The 11,329-nt window shown below is 41.7% G+C and overlaps 1 pseudogene; it reads right to left on the minus strand.

Annotated features, from left to right (window-relative positions):
* On the minus strand, positions 244-1,776 carry LOC109224038 (annotated as a pseudogene).

Consider the following 11,329-nt stretch of genomic DNA (forward strand, 5'->3'; position numbering starts at 1 on the left):
CATATTGGATCACCAGTTCTTGTTACTAGTAGTTATCAATTTGTTTTTAGTATTTATCTCTTTAGATTAGAATGCATTTATCTTCTAGAATAGATGATATTATAGTTAGGCATTTAGAGTTATCCCTTTGATTTAGATAGGATTCGTCAGTTATTAGGTTTACATAGAACTCTACAAAGATGGTTACTGTAACTTGTATTTGAACTCATTGAGGTATTCAATAACAGATACAGTATTTTCCATCATCTATTCAAGTCTTCATAGATATTACTATAGTTACAATAAAATAAAAGGTCGACGTAGAGCTTAACTTGAATACCTGCAATTCTGAAATCAAATCTTGCTCGATTGGTAATTTGTCTAGAAGCGATTATTATTTCTTCATCTGTAATGCCTTTAACCTCGCTGCTTCTTTTTCCTTCGCGTAATAATTCTGCGTTCCAGCCCTTCAATGATTCTTGCAAGCCATTTTAGATTTCCCGTTGAAAGCATGAAATATACTATGGATAATCCAATATATAGTCCACTTCCGTATCCCATCAGAGCAGCTTTCCAAAAATCATTGAGAAATTCAGAATTGCTTTCTTGATCATCTAGTGCAGATACAAGATAATTTGTCTGTGATACCCTATCATTGCCACAACCTTTTGAAATCAGAAATCCACGTAATCCATCATTACCTTCATATGAATTGTTTTGAAATGTAGCAAATTGAGGTCCTCCAGGGGTGCACCCTTCAAGATGATTGTGAGAGAGATTTAAAACTGCAAGAGATGTAAGCTGAGAAGCGAGTTGTTCTGGCATCTTTCCTGCTAGCTGGTTAAATGAAAGGTCCGAATATTCGACTGCAGATAAATTGCCAAGTGATGGTGGTATATGACCTTGTAATCCATTATGAGATAAATTTAACACCCGAAGCGAAATGAGATCTCCCAAAACACTAGGAATATGTCCTTCAAATTTATTGTTTGAAAGATCGATAGTGGTGTACAATGACAAGATTCTCACAACTTAAAACTGCAACCCCTTTGTTACAAGAGTTACTGAGTCTCGGTAATATCCATCTATTGGTTCCTTCATTGAATGATCAATTCTCCTCATTGCTTTCAAATGTTTAAAAAGACTTGTTGGTAATTCTGCTGAAAATGCATTGCCAGAGAGATCTACTATTTCGAAGCTGAGGAAACAAATTAATCCTTGAAGTTCTAATAGCTCCATGCAATTTATTCGATCTCAAGCTTAAAACTTGTAGCTTCGGAAGAGTTCCCAACCACATAGGGAACATGTCGTTAAAGTGATTGTCTCCTAAATCAAGCACCTCTATGTTAACAAGCTTCTGAATTGACTTGGGAAGATGGCCTTGCAGTTGATCCTCAGCTATTCCATTTAGTCTTTGGAAAATAACCACTAAGCTGAGCATTGGTTCGTAAATCAAGAACTTCTAAGTTTGGCAAGTGAAAATACTCTCAGGTATTATCCCATGCAATCCTGTGGATCCCAACTTCAGAATTGTTATATGAGAAGATAAATTTGGAGGAATGGTGGAAGAGATGTTTACATTGGAAAGATCAAGATGCGTCAAGCTCAAAAGCCTACCAAATGCAGGCGAAATGTGCGAATCAGACAAGTCATTCCGAGAAAGGTTAAGCCTTCTGGAGATGAGAGAGCTGGAAGAGGCTGTTGTTGGAATCAATCTTACCTACTGTAAGTTGGCTGCAACTTAGGTCAAGTTCAATGACATGATTCAAGAAAAAACAACTAACTTCTCTTATAATTAATAACAAAATAACAAGACTGTTCTAAGCATTCTACAAGCCAAGGCCAGATTTATAGCCCATTTTATGGGGCACGTGAACCCATGGTCTTTTCGCCAAACTAGGTATTTTATGTACATATTTATTAGAATTGATCTAATATTATCTGCTGGCACCCATGTTCTAAAGAGGCTAAATGGTGCACTTCGTTGAATGCTTTAATGGTGCATCCATGTTATAAAAATCCTTTGCATTCAATTGTCTTTTCTTGCATTTCAAAGTATAAACGCATTTCTTTGAATTTTCAAGTCCTTACACAGAGTCTTGCCGTTGAAATTATAAATGAAAGCTACTTAATTAACGCACATATCCCTTTCACTTTGATTTTTCATTGTGATGTTACTATTTATTAAGTGAAATATAGAGGGGAAAGTCAAGCAACTACAACTCCTTTCTTATTCAATTATCAATCAATTCAAAAGTTTGGAAAATGTTGTTATTCTAAGTCAATGCACAAGTCTTGCCAGTGGAAATGTCAAATATTGCTCTATTTGTCTAAGAAGTTATAGTGTTTTCCTTTGTTTTTTTTTTCTTCTTGTCCAAACTCCAAACACATCTATTTTAGTTTTTGAACAAAACAAAACAATCGAAGCACAAAATAGATCCCTCAAGAGACTGTATCCAAAACAAAATCCGCAGTCACAAAAAAGAAAAACAAAGAAAACAATTACAGATTTCTTTTCCAATGTGTTAGATGGATTGTTGTCTAGCTTCTTGTTAAAACTACACCCCTAATTCGAAAGTACAATCGGCAAAATAAAGGATGCAGCTGATTCAGATCCGAGAAGAGACAAAAACACACTCGGTAATTTCTTCCCATCTTCTTAACAGAAGCGGAGTCGCAATGTTGGCTACGTGTTCCGCCAAACCCAGTAGCTTTGGTTCAAATCATGTATTTGTCTTACAATTTTTATTGAATATTTACATTTATTAATTTAGAACCTAGTAACTTAAAAAGATTAGGATCCCGAACCTATAAGCTTGAAATCTTGGCTTCGCCTCTACTTCTTAATCGTTCTTGGGCAGAGTTACTGGGTACCTTTATGGGTGGAAGGTATATGAATAGTCGAGCTGCATTCAAGTTGGCCTAAACAATTAAATATAGTAAAATAATCTTCCCTGGTCTTTCCCCGTACCGTGCTACTAAGAAGAATGTTCATTTCTTAAAATATCCTATATACGTCAGCGGGACAGGGGAAGGGGTAAGAATTATCCTGACGACAACAAGGGTAACATTCCTATTGCTAAGCGTTGATTATTGGACAATAACTTATAGTAAATCTTCAGGAATCCCTGGATTTAAATAGATATTAGCACATAAAAAATCGTATTGGATTCCTGTTTTATGATCCTAATTTGTCAAAAAACAAGGAACGGTCATAGAACAATGACTATTGTTCATTAGGTCATTTCAGATGGGCCCACAAAATTTTAGGCGATTCGGAGCCGGTCTCCCGAATTCAAATTTGGCGTGGACATTAGCATACGAAAAATCGAAAATTGTATTGAATTCCTATTTTACGGCTCTAAAACGCTAAAAAACGAGGAACAGTCATGGAGAAGTAATTACCACGATTCATTAGGTCGTTTCTGATGGCCCCACAAAATTTTAGGCGATTGGAGCTGGTCGCCCGAATTTATGAAGATGGCGTGGACATTAGCACACGAAAAATCTGAAATCATGCTAAATTTCTGTTTTATGGCCCTAAAATGCCAAAAAACGAGGAACGACCATAGAGAAGAAATGATTAAGGTTCATTCGGTCGTTTTTATGGGCCCACAAAATTTTAGGCGATTCGGGGCCGGTCGCTCCAATTCATGAAGATGGCGTGGACATTAGCGAGTCAAACTAAATTATACTTTGTACAGCTTGAGTCAACTTATTCTATTTCAATTTCTTCTACTAATTGAATACATTTGTTTTTAAAAAAACTTCATCTTCTGTAGTGCCTTTGACGGCTTCGCTGCTTCTTTCGCCTTCTCATGGTGATTGTGTTCTAGTTCTTCAACAATCCAAGAAATCCAATTGTTATTTCGAGCTGAAAGCATGATATATGCTACGGATAATCCAATAATTAGTCCACAACCATATCCCATAAGAATCAACTTCATAAATTCACTTAGAAAATTAAAATTGCTTTCTTCATCCAACACGCGTGTTGTGTTGTTTGTCTCGGGCATCCTACTACTTCCACACCTTCAGAAACTAGGAATCCAAGTAATCCATCATTACCTTCGTATGAGTTATTTTCGAAGGTATGAAATTGAGGTCCTTGAGGAATACATCCTTGGAGATGATTGTGGGAGAAATTTAAGAATGCAAGCGATGTTAGGGAAGCAAGTTGTTGTGGTATCTCTCCCAAAAGATGGTTATATGAAAGGTCCAATGATTCAACTACAGATAAATTTCTAAGTGATTTCGATATATGACCTTGCAATCCATTATGAGATAAGTTCAACACACGAAGTGCAATGAGATCTCCCATAATACTTGAAATTTGTCCATCAAATTTGTTGCTTGAAAGATCAATAGTGGTGTAAACTGTCATAATTCTAACAAGTTTAAGCTCCAGCCCCTTGGTTGCAATTGTTATAGAATCTTGGTAGTACTTATCTCCAAGGTATGTAGGTGCCTTCATTGTTTGACTAATTACCCTCATGGCTTTCAATTGTTGAAACAAACTTGTCGGTAAGTTATCCGTGAAGGCATTGTAAGAGACATCTAATATCCGAAGCTCATGAAACAAGTTCTTCATCCTTGATGTTCTGATCGGTCCATGCAATTTGTTTGATCTTAAGCTTAAAACTTGCAACTTCGGTAGAATTTCCAACCACATAGGCAATGCATCGTCGAGGTGATTATCTCCTAAATCAAGAACTTGCAACTCTTTGCAATTGGCCAAAGATCCTGGGAGTTTCTACTGAAGCTTATTGTCATGCATGTTGAGGTTTCTAAGTGAATTTTCAATGGTAAAAGTTGTTGGAATTGTCCCAGAAAGATTATTCTGGTGCATATCTAAAACTTCGAGGCTACTGATATTAGCCAAACATTGCGGAACCTCTACCATCAAGTTGTTTTTAGCCCAATCTAGAACTTGTAGTGATTTCAAATTGCAAATAGATTAAGGAATTTCCTCACTAAGATCATTGTTTGATATGATCAAGTATTGTGCGGAATTTGGTAGAATAGGTAGTGACCTCTGAAGAAAATTGGACCGCAAATAAATATGTCACGATCCAATTTCTCCCTCCGTGAACTGTCGTGACGGCACCTAGTCTCTACGACTAGGTAAGCCTAATATTGCTGAAATAAATGAAAACACAAAGATAACAGCTAACAGATATTGTTAATAAGCAGAAACGGTGCCACTCGGCATATACAGTAATCATTTTCCCAAAACTCGGAATGTCGCAAGTCACAAGCTTCTAAGAGTTTCTAACAGCTCTATACATTTATGTCTTAAGAAAACAAGGGGCAAATTAACACAAGGGAATAGAAGGGGACTCCGAGGTCTGCGGACGCGGGCAGATGTACCTTGAAGTCTCCTAAAGCAGCAACCACGTAACTAGACTCGAGGCTGATAGCTAGTACCTGGATCTGCACACGGAAAAATATGTATAAGAAAGGGCATGCATACACCACAACGGTATCCAGTAAGTACCAAGCCTAACCTCGGTCGAGAAGTGACGAGATCAGGTCAGGGCTCTACTGGTATAAATATAATGAAATAAGGCAGAATGAAATATCACAGTAAAAATGGATACAGAGATCTAAAAGAGACAGAAACAATGAAAGGAAACAGCTCATAACATGGTGATAACAACAGGGGATCTCCCGAGATACCGTCTCGTAGTCCCAAGCGTAAATGTGCAGGGGGATCTCCCGGAATACCGTTCCGCAGTCTGAAAGTAAATATGCAGAATAGGGAGTTCTTCTGGAATACCGTTCCGTAGTCCCAAAGTAAATATGCAGTACAGGGGGATCTCTCGGAATATCGTTCTATAGTCCCAAAGTAAATATGCAGCACAACCAACAGGAATAACAGTTACAACAAAAGAAAACTACAACTTAGACTAAGTGCAAGTCAAGGAAGGCAGGAAATTTCACTAAACATTCTGCACAGAGTTCAATTAGGCAGTTAAAACACGTAAGCATGCTTTTCTAATCTAAATAGGATAGTTACATATGCTAGTGTAGTTCAAACAAGGAGAAAACAGGTTATGACTTAGTGAAAAATGGAGTTTTACAACAAATAGCCCATGTACGTACTTGTCACCTCACGCACACGGCGATCACTTATCAAACAGTAACAAATCCTATGGGGAGTTCTCCCACACAAGGTTAGGCAAGCCACTTACCTCGAACCAAGCTAAAATCAATCCGTCACAATGCTCTTTCCACGAATATCCGGCTCCGGATGGCCCAAATCTAGCCAAAATCAATTACATAACATAAATATAGCTAAAAGGAACTAATGTAGCTACAAAAATCAAAGCTAAAACAAGAAATGGGAAATTCGCCCCAAAAAGCCTCCCCGAGCCCACGTCTTGGAATCGGGTAAAAGTTACCAAATATGAACACCCATTCACTCACGAGTTCACTCGTACCAAAATTATCAAAATCCGATGCCTAAATTCCAATCAAAACTCAGATATTCGGTTGGGGAACCTTTCCCCCGTTTCCCCAACTTTTCAATCCAAATCTGAAATTAAATGGAGAAAACAACTTTAGATTAATGAAATACAACTAAATACGAGTTAGGAACCGTTACCCCAAAGCTCTCTCTGAAAATCCTTCGAAAATTCGCCAATCTCTGAGCTCCCAAGTCCAAAAATGGAGAAATGAATCAAACCCTAGATTTAGCCCCTTTTTCTGCCAGTCAAACCGCATCTGCGGACCCTTCTTCGCACCTACATCGCCTCACCTGCGGAAAATCCATCGCATGTGCGGAAATGACTTAAAACTCAGAGTACGCTTCTGAGATCAAGGGGTCGCACCTGCGTGTGCACACCTGCGGACTTTTCCACGCTTCTGCGGCCCTTTTCCGCTTCTACGGGTCCTGGAGCGCTTCTGCGGCATCGCAAATGTGGAACCTCCTTCGCACCTGCGACCCCAGGCAGCTCCTCTCCTTTCAGCTTCTGTACCTCCTCTTCTGCACTTGCGAGACCGCACCTGCGATCTCCCCTCCGCAGGTGCGAAAACATCAGGAACCAGCAACTCAGCAATTTGGCCTAAGTCCAATTTAAATCCGTTGAGCATCCGAAACACACCCGAGGCCTCCGGGACGTCAACCAAACATACCAACCAATCTTAAAAATCCATACGGACTTAGACGAGCCCTCAAAACACATCAATTAGCCTAAAATCACGATTCATTCCCCAAATCAAACTTAAAGAACTTGAAACTTCCAAATTCAACAACCGATGCCGAAACCAACCAAACCACGTCTGATTGACCTCAAATTTTGCACACAAGTGATAATCCACACTACGGACCTTCCGATCCCGATATAAAAAATTCCACTACCGGCACAAAACTCCAAAAGTTTGACTTTTACCATTTCAAGCCTAAATGAGCTACGGACCTCCAAAACACAATCCGGATATGCCCCTAAACCCAAAATCACCCAACGAAGCTAAAGGAATCGACGAAACTCCATTCCGGAGTTTTCTTCTCATAGTTCCGACTACGGTCCAAATCCTAAGGCTTAAACCTCCATTTAGGGACTAAGTGTCCCAACCACTCCCAAAAGCAAAAATAAAACCTCCCGGCAAGTCACAATAGTAGAAATAGATACGGGGGAAGCAGTTAATAGGGGATCGAGGTTCTAACTCTCAAAACAACCGGCCGGGTCGTTACATCCTCCCCCTCTTAAAATAATTGTTCGTCCTCGAACGAGCATAGAGACATACCTGAACTGGTGAAAAGGTGAGGATAATGGTTGCGCATCTCCTGCTCGATCTCCCAAGTCGCCTTCTCGACCGACTGACCCCACCACTTAACCTTTACATATTCAATGTTCTTTGACCTCAACTTTCGAACCTGCCTGTCCAAGATAGCCATTGGCTCCTCAACATTGGATAGATACTTGTCCAACTGGACTGAGCTGAAATCCAACACATGAGATGGATCGTCGTGATACTTCCGGAGCATCGAGACATGAAATACCGGATGAACTCCTGCTAGGCTGGGAGGTAAGGCAAGCTCGTAAGAAACCTCCCTAACTCGTCGCAACACCTTAAAAGGGCCAATAAACCTTGGGCTCAGCTTGCCCCTCTTTTCGAACCTCATAACGCCCTTCATAGGCAAAACCTGAAGCAAGACCCGCTCTCCAACCATAAATGCAACGTCGTGAATCTTTCGGTCCGCATAACTCTTCTGTCTGGACTGGGTTTTGCGAAGTCTATCCTGAATAACCTTAACCTTCTCCAAGGCATCCTGAATCAAGTCCGTACCCAATAATCTGGCCTCTCCCGGCTCGAATCAACCCACTGAGGACCGATACCGCCTACCATACAGAGCCTTATACGGTGCCATCTGAATGCTGGACTGATAACTGTCGTTGTAGGCAAACTCCGCAAGTGGCAAGAACTGATCCCAAGAACCTCCAAACTCCATCACACACGCATGGAGCATATCTTATAGAATCTGAATAGTGCGCTCAACTGCCCGTCAGTCTGAGGGTGAAATGTTATGCTCAACTCCACCCGAGTACCCAACTTATGCTGTACGGCTCTCCAGAACCATGATGTAAACTGCGTACCCCGGTCAGAGATGATAGACACCGGCACGCCATGAAGTCTGACAATCTCACGGATATAAACTCGAGCCAGCTGTTCGGAAGAATAGGTAGTCATCACAGGAAGGAAGTGAGCTGACTTGGTCGGTCTATCCACAATCACCCAAACTGCATCAAACTTCCGCTGAGTCCGTGGGAGTCCAACAACGAAATTTAGTGATCCGCTCCCATTTCCACTTTGAAATCTCTAACTTCTGAAGCAATCCACCCGGCCGCTGATGCTCATACTTCACCTGTTGACAATTTAGGCACCGAGCAACAAACTCCACTATGTCCTTCTTCATCCTCCTCCAACAGTGGTGCTGCCTCAAGTGCTGGTACATCTTCGCGACACCCGGATGAGTAGAGTACCGCGAGCTATGAGCCTTCTGAAGAATCAACTCACGCAAACCGTCCACATTAGGCACACATAGCCTGCCCTGCTTCCTCAATGCACCATCATCCCCACTAGTGACCTCCTTATCATCACCGTGCTGGGCCGTGTCCCTAAGGACAAGCAGATGGGGGTCATCATACTAACGCTCCCTGATACGATCATAAAGAGAAGACCGGGAAACCACACTAGCCAATACTGACTAGGCTCAGAAATATCCTATCTCACAAACTGGCTGGCTAAGGCCTGAACATCCAACATCATGGGCTTTCTTGCCGCTGGTAGATAAGCTAAACTCCCCAAACTCTCTACTCGGCGACTCAAGGCATCGAGCACCATATTGGCCTTCCCCGGGTGTTACAAAATAGTGATATCATAATCCTTAAGCAGCTCTAACCACCTCTTCTGATGCAAATTAAGATCCTTCTTCTTGAACAGATGCTGCAAACTCCGGTGATCAGTGTAGATTTCACAAGTAGTGCCTCCAAATCTTCAAGGTATGAACAATAGCAGCTAACTCAAGGTCGTGGACAGGATAGTTCTTCTCATGCACCTTCAGCTGTCTGGACGCGTAGGCAATCATCCTACGGTCCTGCATCAACACCGCGCCGAGGCCAACTCGCGACGCATCATAATAAACTGTATAAGACCCTGAACCTAAAGGCAATACCAATACTCGGGCTGTAGTCAAAGCTGTCTTGAGCTTTTGGAATCTCTCCTCACACTCCTCTATCTATCTGAACGCAACACCCTTCTGGGTCAGCCTGGTCATAGGCGTTGCAATAGACAAGAATCCCTTAACAAATCGACGGTAATACCCCTCCAAACCAAGGAAGCTCCGGATCTCTGTAGCTGAAGATGGTGTGGGCCAACTCTGCACTGCTTCCACTTTCTTCGGATCCAACTTAATCCCTTCACTCGATACCACGTGACCCAAAAATGCCATGCAATACAACTAGAACTCACATTTTGAGAACTTTGCATATAACTTCTTTTCTCTCAAGGTCTGAAGCACTGTCCTCAGGTGCTGCTCATGATCTTCCCAACTCCGGGAGTACACCAGAATGTCGTCCCAATGACGAATGAGTCAAGATAAGGCCGAAATACACTGTACATCAAGTGCATAAATGTTGATGGGGCGTTGGACAACCCAAATGACATAACAAGGAACTCGTAATGACCATACCGAGTCCTAAAAGTAGTCTTTGGGATATCTGGTTCCCGAATCTTCAACTGATGATAACCTGAATGGAAATCAATCTTGGAAAATACTGGTTCTTCATTGTAACTTTGTTCAACTGGCGATAATAAATGCACATGCGCATAGAACCATCCTTTTTCTTCACAAACAAGACAGAAGCACCCCAAGGCGATACACTGGGCCGAATGAAGCCCTTATCAAGCAATTCCTACAACTGTTCCTTCAACTCCTTCAACTTAGAAGGGACAATATGATAAGGAGGAATAGAGATGGGCTGAGTGCCGGCAATAAATCAATGCCAAAGTCAATATCTATGTTGGGCGCCATGCCCGGAAGATAAGCCGGAAACACATCAGGGAAATCCCTCACTACTGGGACTGAATCAACTGTAGGGGTATCAATACTGACATCTCTCACATAGGCTAGATACGCGTCACACCCCTTCTCAACCATTCGTTGAGCTTTAAGAAATGAAATAACTCTACTGGGAGTGTAATCTAAGGTACCCCTCCACTCTATCGCGATAAACCTGGCATAGACAGCTTTCATGGTCTTGGCATGACAATTAAGAATAGCATAATGAGGCGATAACCAGTCCATGCCCAAGATAACATCAAAATCTACTATGTTAAGCAATAATAAATTAGCTCTGGTCTCAAAACCACTAAGAGTAATCAAACACAATCGATACACGCGGTCCACAACAAGAGAATCTCCCATAGGAGTAGACACATAAACAGGGGAACTCAAAGAATCCCGAGATACGCCCAAATGCGGGGCAAAATAAGATGACACATAAGAATAAGTGGAGCCTGGATCGAATAGAACCGATTTATCTCTATGATAGACCAGAACAATACCTGTAATGACAGAATAAGAAGAAACAGCCTCTATACGAGCAGGAAGGGCATAGTATCTGGCCTGGCCTCCCCCTCTAGGGCGACCTCTACCTCCCCGACCTCCACTTCGAGCTGGCTGAGCAGGTAGAGTGGCGGCTGGTGTCGTAATCAGAGCTTGAGGACCTGGTGGAGCACATTGCGGCTGAGAAGTCTGTGGAGGTGCACCCCTCCTAAGTTTGGGGCAATACCTCACCATATGGAGAGTGTCGCCACACTCAATACAAGCTCTGGGAGGACGTGA

Source organism: Nicotiana attenuata, chromosome 3 (assembly GCF_001879085.1).
Source record: "Nicotiana attenuata strain UT chromosome 3, NIATTr2, whole genome shotgun sequence".
In the NCBI taxonomy this organism is placed as follows: Eukaryota; Viridiplantae; Streptophyta; class Magnoliopsida; order Solanales; family Solanaceae; genus Nicotiana; species Nicotiana attenuata.